Source organism: Petaurus breviceps, unplaced genomic scaffold (genome assembly GCF_028583685.1).
Source record: "Petaurus breviceps papuanus isolate PSGF00001 unplaced genomic scaffold, PetGlider_PUasm1.0 189, whole genome shotgun sequence".
Classification (NCBI taxonomy): Eukaryota; Metazoa; Chordata; class Mammalia; order Diprotodontia; family Petauridae; genus Petaurus; species Petaurus breviceps.
In genome coordinates, this window is record NW_027185809.1 from 3,825,899 (window position 1) to 3,842,552 (window position 16,654).

General features: G+C 39.7%; 1 pseudogene; it reads right to left on the reverse strand.

The window, feature by feature from the left end:
- Positions 1–14,337: 14,337 nt before the first annotated feature.
- LOC138163980 (eukaryotic translation initiation factor 1 pseudogene) lies at positions 14,338–14,927 on the reverse strand (annotated as a pseudogene).
- Between the last annotated feature and the right edge of the window lie 1,727 nt (positions 14,928–16,654).

A 16,654-nucleotide genomic window follows, 5' to 3' on the forward strand; every position in this document is an offset into this window, starting at 1 on the left:
AGGATTTTGAAAATCAAATAAGAGAAGTGGAGGAAAAATTGGGAAGAGAAATGAGAACAATGCAAGAGAATTATGAAATGAGAGTCAACAACCTGACTGAAGAAAATAGCACCTTAAAAAATTGACTAACTCAAATAGCAAATGGCCCAAAAAGCCAATGAGGAGAAGAATGCCTTACAAAGCTGAATTTGCCTGATGGAAAAAGAATCTCAAAGGCTCACTGAGGAGAATCTTGCTTCAGAATTAGATTGGAACAAATGGAAGCTAGTGACATTATGAGAAATCAAGATTCTATTAAACAGATTCAAACAAATGAAAAAATAGAAGGCAATGTGAAATATCTAATTGGGAAAATCACAGACCTGGAAAATAGATCCAGGAGAGATAATTTAAAAATTATTGGGCTATCTGAAAGCCATGATCAAAAAAAGAACCTAGAAGCCATCCTTCAAGAAATTCTCAAGGAAAATTGCCCTGATGCTTTAGAACCAGAGGGCAAAATAGAGCTTGAAAGATTCCACCAATCACCTCCTGAGAAAGGTCCCAAAAAGAAAACTCCTAGGAATATTATAGGCAGGTTCTGGAGTTCCTAGATCAAGGAGAAAATATTACAAGCAGCCAAGAAGAAACAATTTGAATATTGTGGAAACACAATCAGGATAACCCAGAATCTGGCAGCGTCTACACTGAGGGATCAAAGGGCTTAGAATATGATATTCTGGAGGTCAAAGGAGCTGGGATGAAATCCAAGAATCACCTACCCAGCAAAACTGAGTATCATGTTTCAGGGGAAAATATGGTCATTCAATGGAATAGAGGACTTTCAAGCATTCTTGATGAAAAAAAAGAGTTGAATAGAAAATTTGACATTCAGATACAAGAAGCAAGAGAAGCATGAGAAGGTAAACAGGGAAAAGAAATCATAAGGAACTTATCAAAGTTGAACTATTTACATCCCTACATGGAAAAACAATAATTGTGTAAGTTATGAAACTTTTCTCAGTATGAGAATAGTTGAAGGAAATAGAAATGTGTGTGTATATATATATATACATACACATACATGCATATATATGTCTATATAGGAGGGTATATGGGTGTATGAATACATATGTGAGTGTGTGTATATATGGGTACAGATATACATAGACAGAGGACACAGGACCAATTATACTTAGAAGGTGAAATTAAGAGGTGAGAGAGGAATATAGTGAGAGGAGATGGAGAGAGACAGAATGGGGGTAAACTATCTCATATAGAAGAGGCAAGGGAAAACAGTTACAATGGAGGGGAAGAACAGTAAGGCAAAGGGGAATGGGTCAACTTTATTCTCATTGAATTTGGCTTAGGGAGGGAATTACATACACACTAAATAGGGTACCTCACCCCATAGGAGAGTAGGGGTGAAGGGGATGAGAGGGGGGGATGATGGAAGGGAGGGCAGGCTGGGGGGGAGGGAAATTGGAAACACCCACTTCTGAAAAGAGACAGGATCAAAGTAGAGAATAGAACAAGTGGGAGGTGTGATAGGATGGAAGGAAATGTAGTCAGTCTTTTACAATATATCCACTATGGAAATGTTTTGCATAGTTACACATGTACAATCTATATTGAATTGCTTATCTTCTCAGTAAGGGTGGGTGACAAGGGAGGAAGGTATTGAATATGGAATTCAAAACTTCAAAATCAAATGTTTTAAATATATATATATATATATATATATATATGTAATATTATTATTAAAATAATAGCTTAGGAGTGGCTAGGTGGCACAGTGAATAGAGCATTGGCCCTGGAGTCAGGAGGACGTGAGTTCAAATCTGACCTCAGACACTTAACACAAAAACTAGCATTTGACCTTGGGCAAGTCACTTAACCCCAATTGCCCTTCCTTCCCTCCTCCAATAAAAATTAATTGAGTTCTAGTTTTCAACATTTACTTCCATAAGATTTTGAGTTTTAAATTCACCCCACACCCCCAAGATGGCATGCAATCTGATATAGGCTTTACTTACATATTCATATTAAATAATGTCACTTTAATCCTGATGTAAAGAAGAATTAGAGCTAATGGGAGGAACCATGAAGAAGAAAGAAAACAAAACAACATAAGAAAAAAAGAGCAAATAGAATGCTTTGATCTGCATTCAGACCCCATACATAGTTCTTTCTCTGGACGTGGACGGCATTTTCCATCATGAGCCTTTTGGAATTGTCTTAGATCCTTGTATTGCTGAGAAGAGCTAAGTCTATCAAAGCCAGTCCTCACACAATGTTCTCCTGGTTCTGCTCATTTTACTCAACATCAGTTTATATAAGTCTTTCCAGGTTTTTCTGAAGTCTGCCTGATCATTATTTCTTATAGTGTTTGTTCAGCCATTCCCCAACTGACATACATCCCTTTAATTTCCAGTTCTGTGCCACTACAAAAAGAGCTGCTACAAATATTTTTGTACATGTGGGTGCTTTTCCCATTTTTATGATCTCGTTGGGATACAGACCTAGAAATGGTATTGCTGGGTCAAAGGGTATGCACAGTTTTATAGCCCCTTTGGGCATAGTTCCAAATTGCTCTCCAGAATGGTGAGTGTTCCAATTTTCCCACATCTTCTCCAACATTTGCCATTTTCCTGTTTTGTCATGTTAGGCAATCTGACAGGTGTGATGTGGTCAGGTAGGTTATTCTTTAAGAAAAATCCTTCTCCTTCTGGAAGCTGTATTCAACTGTCAGGAACTATGGCAGGAGCTACAGGATGAAGCTCAGAAGTTACAAACATAACTTGAGTACCTCAGGGACCAAACATGAGAAATGCATGATGGGAGTTGAAGTTCTACCAGTCAGAATACAATCTCAGGATAGCACTGTGACCATGAGTTTGGGGACCATGACCCCTGAGTAGAGGACAGTGAGTTTCCTCAGGCAGGTGCAAGAGCCAGAGTTGCCGTTTGCAGAGGTGACTGAAGCTTATTTCACAGGCAGGAGTCTGGGTTTGGATAAGAAAGGCAGGCAATTACAGCATAATTGGAGAGGGAGAGATAGAGAGACAGAGACAAAGAGAGACAGAGAGAGAAAGGCGGGGAAGGACAGAGGGAGGGAGGGAGAGACAGAGAGATGGAAAAAGACAGAGAGACACAAAGACAGATAAAGAGACAGAAAGAGACAGAGTTACAGACAGGAACAGACACAGACAAAGAGACAGAGAGAGTGAAGCAGAGAGACAAAGACACAAGGGCAGAGAAAAAGAGACAGAGGAAAATGTTGCTGTGGGTGTTTTGCAATGCAAGGTCTGAGACTAGAATCAGAGCATTGCAGGCTGGACTCCAATGGCAAGGTTCCTTAGATGAAGTTTCGTAGAGTGGCCTGACTTTGCTATCAGTGACCACTCCTTGGTAAAGATTATATCCCTTCTCAGTGTCTGTCACTTTGTGTCTGTTTTTTCCTGTTTCCTTAAACTGTTTGGATTTTCTGATTTTTGTAACCTATAAATTATGACTGGTTCTAAGCCAGGATTGTGCTGATAAATATTTGACAACCAATTCTCTCAAAAAAAAAAGTATGCCCAACAAACCTTTAAGTTTAATCTACTTTATTATCTCCACCACTTTCTTAAGTTTAGACTAACAAAATCAAGCTCTGATTTGTAGCCTTTATAAATCTTTATGGTGTAAATTCTCGCATTGAAAATTGAACAATTAGCTCTCCAGAGCTGGTCTAGCTGGCTCCAGCGTACTCCTGTCTGTAATTCACACCTGTTAATCACTTGCATGTTGGAGAGAGGGTTAACAGATGACACAAATGGCTAGCTTGGCATCCTCTTAACTAAACAGCTCAGAGGTTTAAACCTCTGTTCAGAATTCTGGGATTTTAAATTTTATGAATAACTTTTATAAATCACATGAATCATGATCATGCATTCTTCTGGCTAATGGAGTAAATTGGATTAATGGGATTTAATGTTTCAGCATCTCAGGGAAGCTTCAAGCTCTGAAGCAAGGGATCAGGATAGAGGCATTGACCAAAGGAAGGTCAGACTTCTTTCTCACCTCATGAGAGTAGAAAAGTTTGGTTCGGAAGGAATCTTTCCTGCCCCTATTCCCATGAGGGGAGCCTTTCTGGACAAGTGAACGTCTCTTCATTTCACTCTTACTTTCCACCTCTAAACTTTGACAGAGAGTAATACCTGCTAGTTACTCAAGAGAAAACCATTGTCTGTTGGGAACACTGTCTGGTATGTATTAATATAAATAAATGAACATAGGTCTATAGGGCAAAATCAGAAGATAACATATTTAAATCTGGAAGATACCTAATAGGTCATTTAGTCCAGACAATTCATTTTAAATGTAACTGGGAGTTGTACAGGACATGTACAAAACTGCCCTTACTTATTCTAGTCAACCACCCTGGGGTGCTTTGGGGATAATGAAATCTGATGCTTCTGGCCATGTGTATCCCATTGCTAAAGCCAGTGCACGTGGTTGACCAGATGCAGGAAAGGCAGCCATGTTCAACCTCTGGGTATATATGAATGAAATAACTCAGGGCCACAGAGATGAAACCATTTGCTCAATGTCAAACAAGAAGTAAGTGGTAAGCAGGGAATTGAGGCTCTGTAACTCTTGTGCCTGGAGAAGCTGAGAAACAATGTCGCTTATCCATGCAAGATTGCACAACTAGTGTGAGCCAGAGGCAGGTCTCAAACTTGGGTCTTCCTAATTCCTACATCAACCTTTTATCCATTATAACCTGCTGCCTTTTTTGGTTCTGTATTTATTTTGAAATACGGCATATTTTTTCCTAATTTTATTGGGTTATGAATTCATGAGTTAGCATCAACATAACTTACCTCTTGTAAACAGAAATATAAAACTTCAAAGAAAGTTAATTCTCTGAACAAACTTTCTCCCCTTTGTAGCAGCAAGCACACCAAGTGTCCTCAGGGTTGCTGCCACCACAGGTTCTTGGATCTCCTTTGATAAAGGAAAGCAACTCAAAATGGGTTAACAAGCTTACTTTAATCAGTCAAACATGTATCATTCACCTAGTTCAGGGGAAAAAGGTCGGCACCCTGAACTTCAGAATATACAGACAGAATTATCAAGACATAAACAGATCAAGTAGACAGCTTTCCAAACTGTCCAACCATTACATCCATACCAAATCAACATCTGGGTTTCAACATCTGGGTTTTTCAAAGCCGGGGGGGCTCTGGACAACGGCTTCCCAGAATTCAGATCAAATCACAGAACACTTCTCAAAGTGAGCCCCAAAACAAAGCTACACATCAGGGCTTATATAGCCTTCTCCTGGCTCAGAGAATGTAACAACCTTATTGACTCACTGGCCAATCAAGAAGTATCTACTGAAAAACAAGCCTCCCACCCCAGGATCCAGGTGCACTTTAGCCTAGGGGCAGGGAAGATCTTTAAATTTACATTCCCATTACACCTTTATAATCCAAAATCAGGGAAATTACTTTCCTTTTAGCTATTAAATTTTCTATTTAAAGTTTCCATTTTCCTTTAAAGAAAAAAACCCCACAAAAATCCCATTAAAGTCTTTCACAAAAAAATGTTTTGTCAAGATTCAAAATTTCAATAAAATGGTTGCTACAGATCATCTAAGGCACTAAAGTAATTAAAATACAAGAGCTGAAAAGCACTTAAATCCAGGCAGACTTTTCAGTGTTCAATATTGAGATCATTAAAAAACTTCTTTCTTCTCTAAAACCTTTCTGGGTCAGCCTCTGCATTGACATTCCCAAATCATTCATATACAAACTACTAAAAAGAGAATCAGGGAAAGATCTTAGAATCATTGGAGAAATTTCTAAATCAGGCAGAGAGGTAGATGGGAGATCAGATGGTCAGAGGTTTTGAATAATTTCAGAAGTCTTAGATTCATTGACTGCCTACAGTGGTTCTGTGACCTTGGGAGGGGGACTCCTGCAGCTTGCAATTTCTCTAAGACTTAGTAGCCTCCTTACTGGTAAAAGCAGGGCTATGCTAATAAATATTTAATAACCATCTCTAAAAAAAAAGTACTCATGACACATTTTTAAATTTACTCCATCATTTTCTTTTATTGACAATCAACAAAAAATACCACATTTCATTGCGTAATCATCACCACCACATAATCATCAAATCACCACATAATCATTAAGCCCTGTTTTTTCAGACCAAAAATTGGTTTATCACCATTCACTGTAATCATCACATGGTATAATTCTCTTTGTTGTGCTGCTTTAAAGGTAAACAGAGTGACCACTATATTTGATAGACTGGGCTCCTTTTAGCAATGCAAGGTTACAATACAACTCCAAAAGACTCATGATGGGGGGCAGTTAGGTGGCACAGTGAATAGAGCACCAGCCCTGGAGTCAGGAGGACCTGAGTTCAAATCCAGCCTCAGACACTTAGCACTTACTAGCTGTGTGACCTTGGGCAAGTCACTTAACCCCAATTGGCCTGCCTCCAAAAAAAAAAAAAGACTCATGATGGAAAGGGATATCCACATCCAGAGAAAAGGACTATAGTCTGAATGCAGACTGAAGCAGACTACTTGCCCTGTCTCTCTTGTGTTTTGCTTTGTCCCTTCTTTCTCGTTGTTCTCTCCATTGGTTATGACTCTTCTTTACAACTTGACTAATGTTTAATGTGAAGGTATTTGTAGAACCTATATCGCATAGCATGCCTCCATGGGGCTGGGGGACAGAGAGGGGGAGAAAATTTGGAGCTCAAGGGATTGTGGAATTGAATGCTGTAAACTAAAAGTAAATAAATAAGTTTTAAAAACAGCTAAACAGAGCAGCAACGTATTCACCAGTGGCATATGGATGCTCATTTATCCCTTGCACATGGTGAGCCAAGAGCCTAGAACTCTCGGTGCACATGCATGGTAAATATTGAATTTTAGCATATATTCATGAGTATTCCATGTATCCTAATCTTGTATCAAAGACAGTTTGGTAATAAATGATTTTTAAGTAATACTGGCACAATTTTTTAAAAGCTTCATATAATGGTCACATTCTGCTTTTTTGCAAAAAAAAATTGGCATAAAACCTGTGATAATTATGTAATGAAATACAATAGGCCCAGATTTGTAGTATTCATATTGAGGTTGTTCTCTAGCCTGGAAAGATTAACCTGTCAATTAAATTTGCCCCAGGGGCAATTATAACTAATTACGACTGTTTCTTAGTGACTAATCTGATGGTCTCCTTTGACAGATCAACATGAGTTTTCCTCATTCTTTGCAGTCCTTAAATAGAAGACACCATTGGTGACTAGGACCATCCTCACAACCTTTCCTGCTTGGTATGATTGCCAGAGATTGTACCAAAGAATTAGCATTACCATGGAGAGTCCAGGGTCAACCACATGCCAAGAGGTATTGGTAAAGAACCATATTTGTGGAGAATTGAAAAGTAACCATATGTAAGAACAGGATTATACTCAATCCCATTTGATTCTAGGGCCTTGACCAATTGGAATGAATCAAACCTTCAGAGCTGAAGCAAACAGGGCCTGCACACCTCCTTGAATTAATCAAAGTCTTTGTGTTGAGCATGTCTTTGTATAAAAGGAAGAAGCTTTCTTAGAATCAGGGAAGGAGAAATTCTGAGCATCTGGATTTAGAGCAAGCATGAAGCGAAAGGAGGACCCACTGTGGGAGAGAAAGGAAATATTGAGAAGAGTCCTTGCTTCTACAGGCATCACAAAAATTCTTCTTTGTGGAGGAAGCCATGTCAATGGAGAGGCTGATCCAAAAAGGTTTTAGGGAAGAAAGAAGTTTTAAATCTTTTTGTTTAAGTTGAGGAAAAGCCCAAGAACGAGCTGACTCTTCCTCCAACTTCACCTCTGGATGCCTGTCTATTCACAGACACTATAATATAATTTGTTGTTTCATTACCCAAATATTTTGCTGTAAAGCCGAAGAGAAGGAAACTCAATGGACTTCTAAAATGACCCGATTATCATAAAGGGTCCTACAATATTTTAAGCAAGTGGCATGGAATTTTATGCTTATGAAGACATCTCTCTAATCTAGGACTCACCTTGAGCCAAAGGTGTTGCAAACTGTGCAAAGTCAGACTTTTGCCAAATTTGTAAAAACTGGGAGTCAGTGACAGTAACTACCCCAAAATGTCTCGGCTGAGGGAAAATGTATGATTCCCTTAAGCATTTCTGGACTCTGCTGCTTATGACCTTTCAGGTAAGTGACTGATGGTAGCTGCTTGATAGAAGACCTGGAATATTTAGGGAAAAATTTTTCAATGGGGAAATTTCCATAAGAGAAAATTATATATATATATATTTTTTTTTCAAATGCTTTATTAATTTCTGATTTACATCATTCATTTCCGCCAGATTTTGAGTTACAAATTTTCTCCCCATATTCCCCCTACCCACCGCCCCAAAATAGCAGTCCCACAGGATATCCCCTCCTCCAATCTGCTCTCTCCCATATTTTCTCCCATACTCCTTTTGACCTTTGCAGTGGATCTCCATGCCCCAGTGCCTGTATATGTTATTTCCCAATTGCATGTAAAATAGCATTAATAATAGTATATATATATGCTACTTTTAACTACATGATGTAGGCATTGTGAGAACATTTAACTCTGCTGAAACTAGGAAATAGTAGCCTCCATGTGAAGTCACAATGAGATCCTGCCATACACTGAAGCATCTTTTTGAAGGAGAAAATATATATTGACCTTGGCCAAGGATTCTTAAGCTTGAGTCTTTGAAATTATTTTTAAAAAATATTTTAATAAGTGTATTTCAGCATAACTGGCTTTTTGTAATGTTATTTTATGTTTATATAATTAAATACATTCTTGTGAGAAAGGGTCCATAGGCTTCACCAGGTTGTCAAAGGGTTCCCTGAAACAAACAAGGTTATGAAGCCTTGGCCTAGGCAAGTCTTGCCTTCACTAACTATTTTCCCCCAAGAAAGAACTTTGTGGGATTCTCCTTGGAAGGTAGATGAGCTTTTTTTCCTCAAGGAAGCCTATATTCTCAAAGACTTCAGATAGCTGGACTAGGATCTCCAAGGTCACTTCCAGATGGAAATCTCTAGAATCATATTTGCTTTGATATACTTTGTTATTATATCACCTACATTTCTGTATGTGTAACTCCCTTGCTTCCACCCAGTGAACCATCATTGGCATTATAACAAAGGTTTAAAAAGAAAGAGAAAAAAACCACAACACAACCTACATATTGACCAAGTTTGAGAGTTTATGCAGTACTCTAAATACATAGTCTTCAATCTCTGAGAGGAAAGAAAGAACTATTTTTTCTTCTTAAAAACATTTTTATTGGCATCTGTTTTTGAATCATTTTCATTTCCAATGCCTACAGTGGATAGAGCATGGGGTCTGTAGTCAAGATGATCTGAGTTCAAATGCAGCCTCAGACACCGACTAGTAACGTAACCTTGGCAGAGTCACTAAACCTCTTTCTGTCTCAGTTTCCTCAACTGTAAAAAAAAATGGGGATAATTACAGTGTCTATTGGTCATTGGGTCATTGTGAGGATCAAATGAAATACTATTTGCCAAATCCTTAGCACAGTGCCTGGCTCATGTTAGCCACTTAATAAATGCTTGCTCTCTTCCCCTTTCTGTTCTTCCCACTTCCCTTATCTATTGACCATCCCTTGAAATGCAGAATAAAAGAAGAGGAAAAAAATTAGTTAAAATCCAAAATGAATCTGGCAATATATGTAGAAGATTCTTAGTTTCCTATCTCTTAAAGAAGGGAGAGAAGTGCATTTCTCATCTCTTCACTGGGGCCAAGTTTGGTTATTGGAATTACAGAGCATTAAGGCTTGTTGTTATTTTAATCTTTGTTGTTCTTTCCATTTACATTATTGTAATTACTTTGGATATTGTTTTCCTGCTTCTGCGTGCTTCCTGCTGCACTGGCCCCTATTAGTCTTCCCATATTTCTCTGTGTTCTTTTCATTTGCTCTTTCTTATAGTACAAGAACACTCCCTTATATTCATGTACCACAATCTATTTGGCCATTCTATAAATGATGAGTATCTATTTTATTTCCAATTTTTAGCTAGCAAAGACTCCAGCTCTAAATCTTAAGCTGTACATACTTTATTAATCTCCTCCCTTCATGATTTGTACTTCTATAATCTCTCTCTACTGATCAGCAATATTGGGTCAGTAATCAGCTACCGTCCTTCTCCCCCAAACATATTTTTAAATATAAAAGCTTCTATTTAAATTCTCATCCTTTATTTAGATATTTATTTAAAATCACAACCCAAGGACCTTAACAATAAAAGAAGTAGTCAAAGAAAACTAAATTTCTTTTTTTTCTATTTTTAACTGCTTTAACTTCTGATTTACATCATTCATTTCTGCCAGATTTTGAGTTATGAATTTTCTCTCTGTTTTTCCCCTACCCACTGCCCCAAAATAGCAGTCCTACAGAATATCCCCGCTTCCAATCTGCTCTCTCCCATATTTTCTCCCAGACCCCTTTCGACTTTTTCAGTGGATCTCTATGCCCCAGTGCCTGTATATCTTATTTCCCAATTACATGTAAAATAGTATTAATAATAGTATATATTTAAACATTTGATTGTAAAACTTTCAATTCCAGATTCATTCCCTTCCTCCCTTGTCACCCACCCTTACTGGGAAGATAAGCAGTTCAGTATAGGTTGTACATGTGTAGCTAATAAAAAACAATATAGTAGATATATTGTAAAAGACTAACTATATTTCCCTCCCTCCTATCCCACCTCCCACTTGTTTTATTCTCTACTTTGATCCCATTACTTTTCAAAAGTGGGTGCTTCCAACTGCCCTCCCTTCCATCATCCCCCCTCTCATCCCCTTCCCCCCTACTCTCCTATAGGGTGAGATACCCTATTTAGTGTGTATGTCATTCCCTCCCCAGGCCAAATTCAATGAGAATAAGATTGACCCATTCCCTTTTGCCTTCCTATTCTAACCCTCCATTGTAACCATTTTCCCTTGCCTCTTCTATATGAGATAGTTTACCCCATTATGTCTCTCCCCATCTCTTCTCATTATATTCCCCTCTCACCTCTTAATTTCACCTTTTAAGTATCATCCCTTACTACTAAATTGGTCCTGTGCCCTGTATCTATGTATACCTGTAAACATATATACACACATTCACATATGTATTCATATGCCCATATACCCTCATATGTAGACATAAATATATTTCTATTTCATTCAACTCTTTTCATACTGAGAAAAGTTTCATCAGTTACAATTATTGTTTTTCCATGTAGGAATGTTAATAGTTCAACTCTGATAAATTTCTTATGATTTCTTTTCCCTGTTTACCTTCTCATGCTTCTCTTGCTTCTTGTATCTGAATGTCAAATTTTCTATTCAACTCTGTTTTTTTCATCAAGAATGCTTGAAAGTCTGAATGACCATGTTTGCCCCTGAAAGATAATACTCAGTTTTGCTGGGTAGGTGACTCTTGGTTTTAATCCCAGCTCCCTTGACCTCTGGAATATCACATTCCAAGCCCTTCGATCCCTCAATGTAGAAGCTGCCAGATCCTAGGTTATCCTGATTGTGTTTCCATAATATTCAAATTGTTTCTTCCTGGCTGCTTGTAATATTCTATCCTTAATCTGGGAATTCCAGAACCTGGCTATAATATTCCTAGGAGTTTTCTTTTGGGGATCTTTTTCAGGAGGTGATTGGTGGATTCTTTCAACCTCTATTTTGCCCTCTGGTACTAAAACATCAGGGCAGTTTTCTTTGAGAACTTCCTGGAAGATGATTTCTAGGTTCTTACTTTGGTCATGGCTTTCAGGCAGTCCAATAATTTTTAAATTATCTCTCGTGGATCTATTTTCCAGGTCAGTGGTTTTTCCCATGAGATATTTCACATTGCCTTCTATTCTTTCATTTGTTTGGATCTGTTTAACAGCATCTTGATTTCTCATAAAATCATTAGGTTCCATTTGCTCCAATCTAATTCTGAAGCAATGATTCTCCTCAGTGAGCTTTTGAGATTCTTTTTCCATCAGGCAAATTTGACTTTTTTAAGGCATTCTTCTCCTCATTGCCTTTTTGGGCCTCCTTTGCCATTTGAGTCAGTCTGTTTTTTAAGGTATTATTTTCCTCAGTCAGGCTGTTGACTCTCATTTCATAATTTTCTTGCATTGTTCTTATTTCTCTTCCCAGTTTTTCCTCCACTTCTCTTATCTGCTTCTTAAGGTCCTCTATGGCCTGTAACCAGCTTGTATTTTCCTTTGAAGCTTTTGGTGCAGGAGTTCTGACTTCACTGTCTTCCTCCTGTTCCATGGTTTGTTCCTTTTTGTCCCCAAAATAGGAGTGTATTGTTGGAATCTTCTGTCTGCTTTGTTTCCTTTTCCTGCTCATTTTGCCACTCAATTACTTGACTTTTGGGCTTTTTGCCACAGTAGGACTCTGCCACCAGACAGGGGAGCTTTGGTCCCAAATGCTGGGGTTTTCTCAGCTGCAGGAGGTATTAGATGGGTGCCCTCTCTGAGGTCTCCACAAGCTCTGGAAGCTGGACACACACTCTAGAACCTCCACCCTAGACTGCAATCCAGATCCAAGCAGGTTAAAACAAGAGCGATTACCCCTCAGACTGGTGCTTGGTCTCCCTACGTGGAGCTGGCTGGCTGCTGGCGTCTCAGTGGCTTCTTGCCCTGGGGGTAAAAGCCAAGCACTCCCACTTACTGGTCCCAAAGTCCAGACTGTATTGACCTCTCACTTTGTCCTTTGTGTCTATGTGTTGATAAATCTGGAAACAGCCACAACTGCTGCTGATCTGGAGTCCCTCTGGCCATGGCTGGTCAGGCCCACCCTGGGGCTAAAGCCTTGGAGTGGGGCTGGGCTCGGCTCCCAGAGCGCTGTGCTGGATTCCTGATGGCCTGCTGGGCTGTCCTCAGCGGGAGCTTAGCTTCTCTGTGTCACTTTGTGGGTTCTGCAGCTCCAGAGTTTGTTTAGAGCCGCCTTTTTACATGGATTGGGGAGGGTGGAAGCAGGAGCTGCAGAGTCATGCTTCTACTCTGCCATCTTGGCTCCGCCCCCTCAGTCTGTACTTTCCTCAATGTACTTCTATAGAAAGCTGTTGAGCTGTTGTTGGATTTCACAATGGAAGAGTTGGAAACAGTAGTAGAGGAGACCAAGTAGGTAAAATGTCAGTGTGATAGCACAGCTCTCAGGACTATGGTTGTCATCAGCAAGGTTAGTCAGTAAGAGGGTCTCAGGGTATAAAGCCAAGTACGAGCAGCTCTCTGGAGGACTGTGGCTGTGCATAGCTTTAATTAAGGTTCTGATCACATTGTATAGTGAGCTCTCTATTCAGCAGTAAACTAAAGCAAGACATTCACAGAAACCAAAGTACAGTATTCATAATTATATAACATAACAACTTATCACTAAAGTGGCCACACAGTTTTAGATGAAAGATATCATTCAGGAAGTCCTTAATTCAGTCATCCTTAAGGAGCAATCCTCCTTAAGAGATACAAAGTACAAAGGTCACAGTGTACAAAGTACAAAGGTGACCCCTAGGTCACAGTGTCTTAATCTTTCAGTCAGAAGGTCTTCTTTCTTCTTCTTCTTCCTCTTTTTTACATTTCTGAAAACCAGTTTTATTTAAATAAGAGTTTAAATACATTACATAACATTTAAACTAAAAAAAAAAAAGAAACCAAAACCAAACCAGTCTGTTACTTCACATGGCATTGGGCAGCTGTTGCCAGTAAATTGCAAGCTCCACAGTTAATACATTGACTATTTTGATACATTAGTTCAAAATTTGTTCCCTTGTCAAAAGTTTAATTCAGGTCAAGTTGGCCTCACAGTAAGGTATTTTCTCCACTTATTCATCTCCCAGAGATAGGGCGTTATTACTACTAAAAAAAAAAGTCTGGTCAGACAACATTGGACCTTGGCATGATGTTAAGAGGGAAAATGTCCTGCCATTGCCCCCAAATGAAACTCCTTCCTGGTCAGGTGGTGCAAGTCACCAGGGGGAATCCCTGTCCTGCTACCCAAGGCTAACTCTTTTATCTTGGTGGTATCTGGACTGGGTGGTGGCGACCTTAACTTAGTCTTCTGAGCATCAGCAAAGCCAGCTCGGAGAGTAGTAATGTTCTCTTAAATGGACAGGGAACTCTGAAGAGGGAGCGCCAAGGAGCCTCTGGACAGACAGACATGGTCTCAGATGCTACTAGGGCTTTGGACTTGACTGAAACATTCGATTATTTGTGTTTCAGGGTGGGCACTGCCAGGCTTTACACCTCTGTTTAAATGAGGGACTTCAAGGCTAGACAGCATGGCTTTTTTCAATTTATTATATGAATGAGTTACACTAGTCCAAGTTAAACAGCGGACCCCAAATGGTTACATTATACAAGCTGTGAGGTTTTTAAACTTGTGACAAGGGACAGAAGGGAATTTTTCTACTTATTGCAAGGAAATCCTCACTTAAGCTTCAGTGAGCCACAAGCACTTAAAACCCATGAACCTTCAGCTGGTCGTCCTTAGCCTGTCCATTCTCAACGAGGAACTGGCATATGTTTTTGCGCTGGTCACCCTGTAGCTGAATTACTTCTCCATATTCTGGATGCTCAATTACAGTACCATTGCAGGCAAGTTTCTTCTTGAATGCCTTCACTAGTTTCTTTTTATCGTAATCATCAGCGATCCCCTGGACAGTAGTGAGAGTCTTCCTGCCGTTTCTCTGTTGAATTCTTATATGGATATAATCCTCAGTCCCAGCAGGAAGCAGGTCATCACCCTTACTTGCATCAGCAAAGGGGTTGAAAGAGTGGAGGTTCTGGATAGCGGACATACGATACGATTCCTTTTCCTCGGTGGGAACGGCCTGTGGAAGGCGGTGGCAGGAGAAGGCTGGTGGGGGGGGGTGAGGACGGAGTGTTGGGAAGTGAGGGGGCTGAGGGGTAGGCTGCTGAGTCCTCAGTGGCAGCTCAGTGACTGGGCCATCTTCTTTCTTCTTGACTGGAGACTAGCTTCCAGTCATCCTTAACTCAATCATCCTTAAGGGGTACAAGGCACAAAGTACAAAGTTCTCCCACCCCAAGGTCACAATAAATCATGATCTTCTCAATCAGCACTAAGTACCCAAGGAAAGGTCTTTTCATCTTGGCTTGAGGCTGGTTCCCAAATTCCATGGTTCCTCTTCCATGGTCCCAGTTTTTGCCTGAATTCACCCAATCATCACCTGGATTTACAGGCAGCTCTCAGCTCCTTGTCCAGTTCCTGTTCCATATTGAAGCTCACAGTGTCCAGTCCACCTCAAGTCCTTCGCAGTTTCTGTTTCTGGGAAGACAAAACTTAACAGAGCCAACACAACATTCACACACATTGCTGGCACCATCATTAATTCACTATGTGCCTGTGAAACAGACCCACAAACAAGGTCTGAGAAATCAACATAAACCATCAGTATAGTCTCAGGACCTCTGAAACCCTCCTCCAGGACTTCTGTAAACAGATAACAAGAAAATTCTTCTGAACCAGCAGTAAGGTCCCAGGGCTTTTGTAAAAAGTATCACATACACAAATCAACACAGACAGAACAAGACAAAAAGAGTGCTGGCCCATTCTGCTTAGTCCCAGCTGTGCTCAGTTTTTATCTGTCATTAACTTCTCCCTGTTCCACCTACCTCTTACATCCTTCCTGTTCCTGTCTTTGGCAAGTCCCTCCCACTGTGGGATTCATAGGTTCTGTTTCTTAACAAAGACTTGATATAATCAAGGGTAAGGCTCAAAGACACTTGAACTGAAACAAAGTGCTAAGTATTCATTTGCTTGCCATTACACAGGTTTATCCAGAAATATAATGAACAAGTTAGGTTCTTCCCTTTTACTTTTTCTTGGTCTTTTATGTTTATGTCCCATTTAATGATAATCCATCTTTACTTCTTCTGTAACCTATACCATGTTTCTGGCATTTGCTGTTAATGTATCTATGTCCATGTCCATGTCCACGTCCACGTCCATGTCCACATCCACATCCACACCTATACCTACACCTACATCCATATCCATATCCATATCTATATATGCATACACATACTTACATATACACATGTATTCATAATATATGTATATGTGTGTAATCCATTTATTACCCCTTCACACCTGATTCTTTTTATGAGAGTTTCAAGAAGATGGAGGAGATCAAAATAAAGCCCTTCTATGATTTTGCTGGGAAAGGTCTTCCATGTGGACATAGGAAAACATAGGTGAATGGAGTGACCTGAGAAAGTTTTCTCTTTCCCACTTCAAGAGAGTAAAACAGGAGCTTTTACTCAGGGGAATGGCAAGTGGGCTGTGAGACTGGAGTCCATGCCTCCCTCATCTAGTACCACTGTGGGGCAGACTGAGAAAAGAAACCACCTCCCACTTGGATTTGGCTGTAAAGTAAAGAAAAAAGAGTCAGTTTGAGTGCCACTAGCAAAGCTACTCACAATCCCCTCTTCTCCACCCCATCTGAAATATAAGTTCAGAATATAGGTTAGGGGAGAATACCTCTTTCAGGTTATGATGGAGTTTGAGGTAAAGACTGTACAGTGAAGGTGATATAGCCATTCTTTCCACTGACTTGGCTTTTAACTATC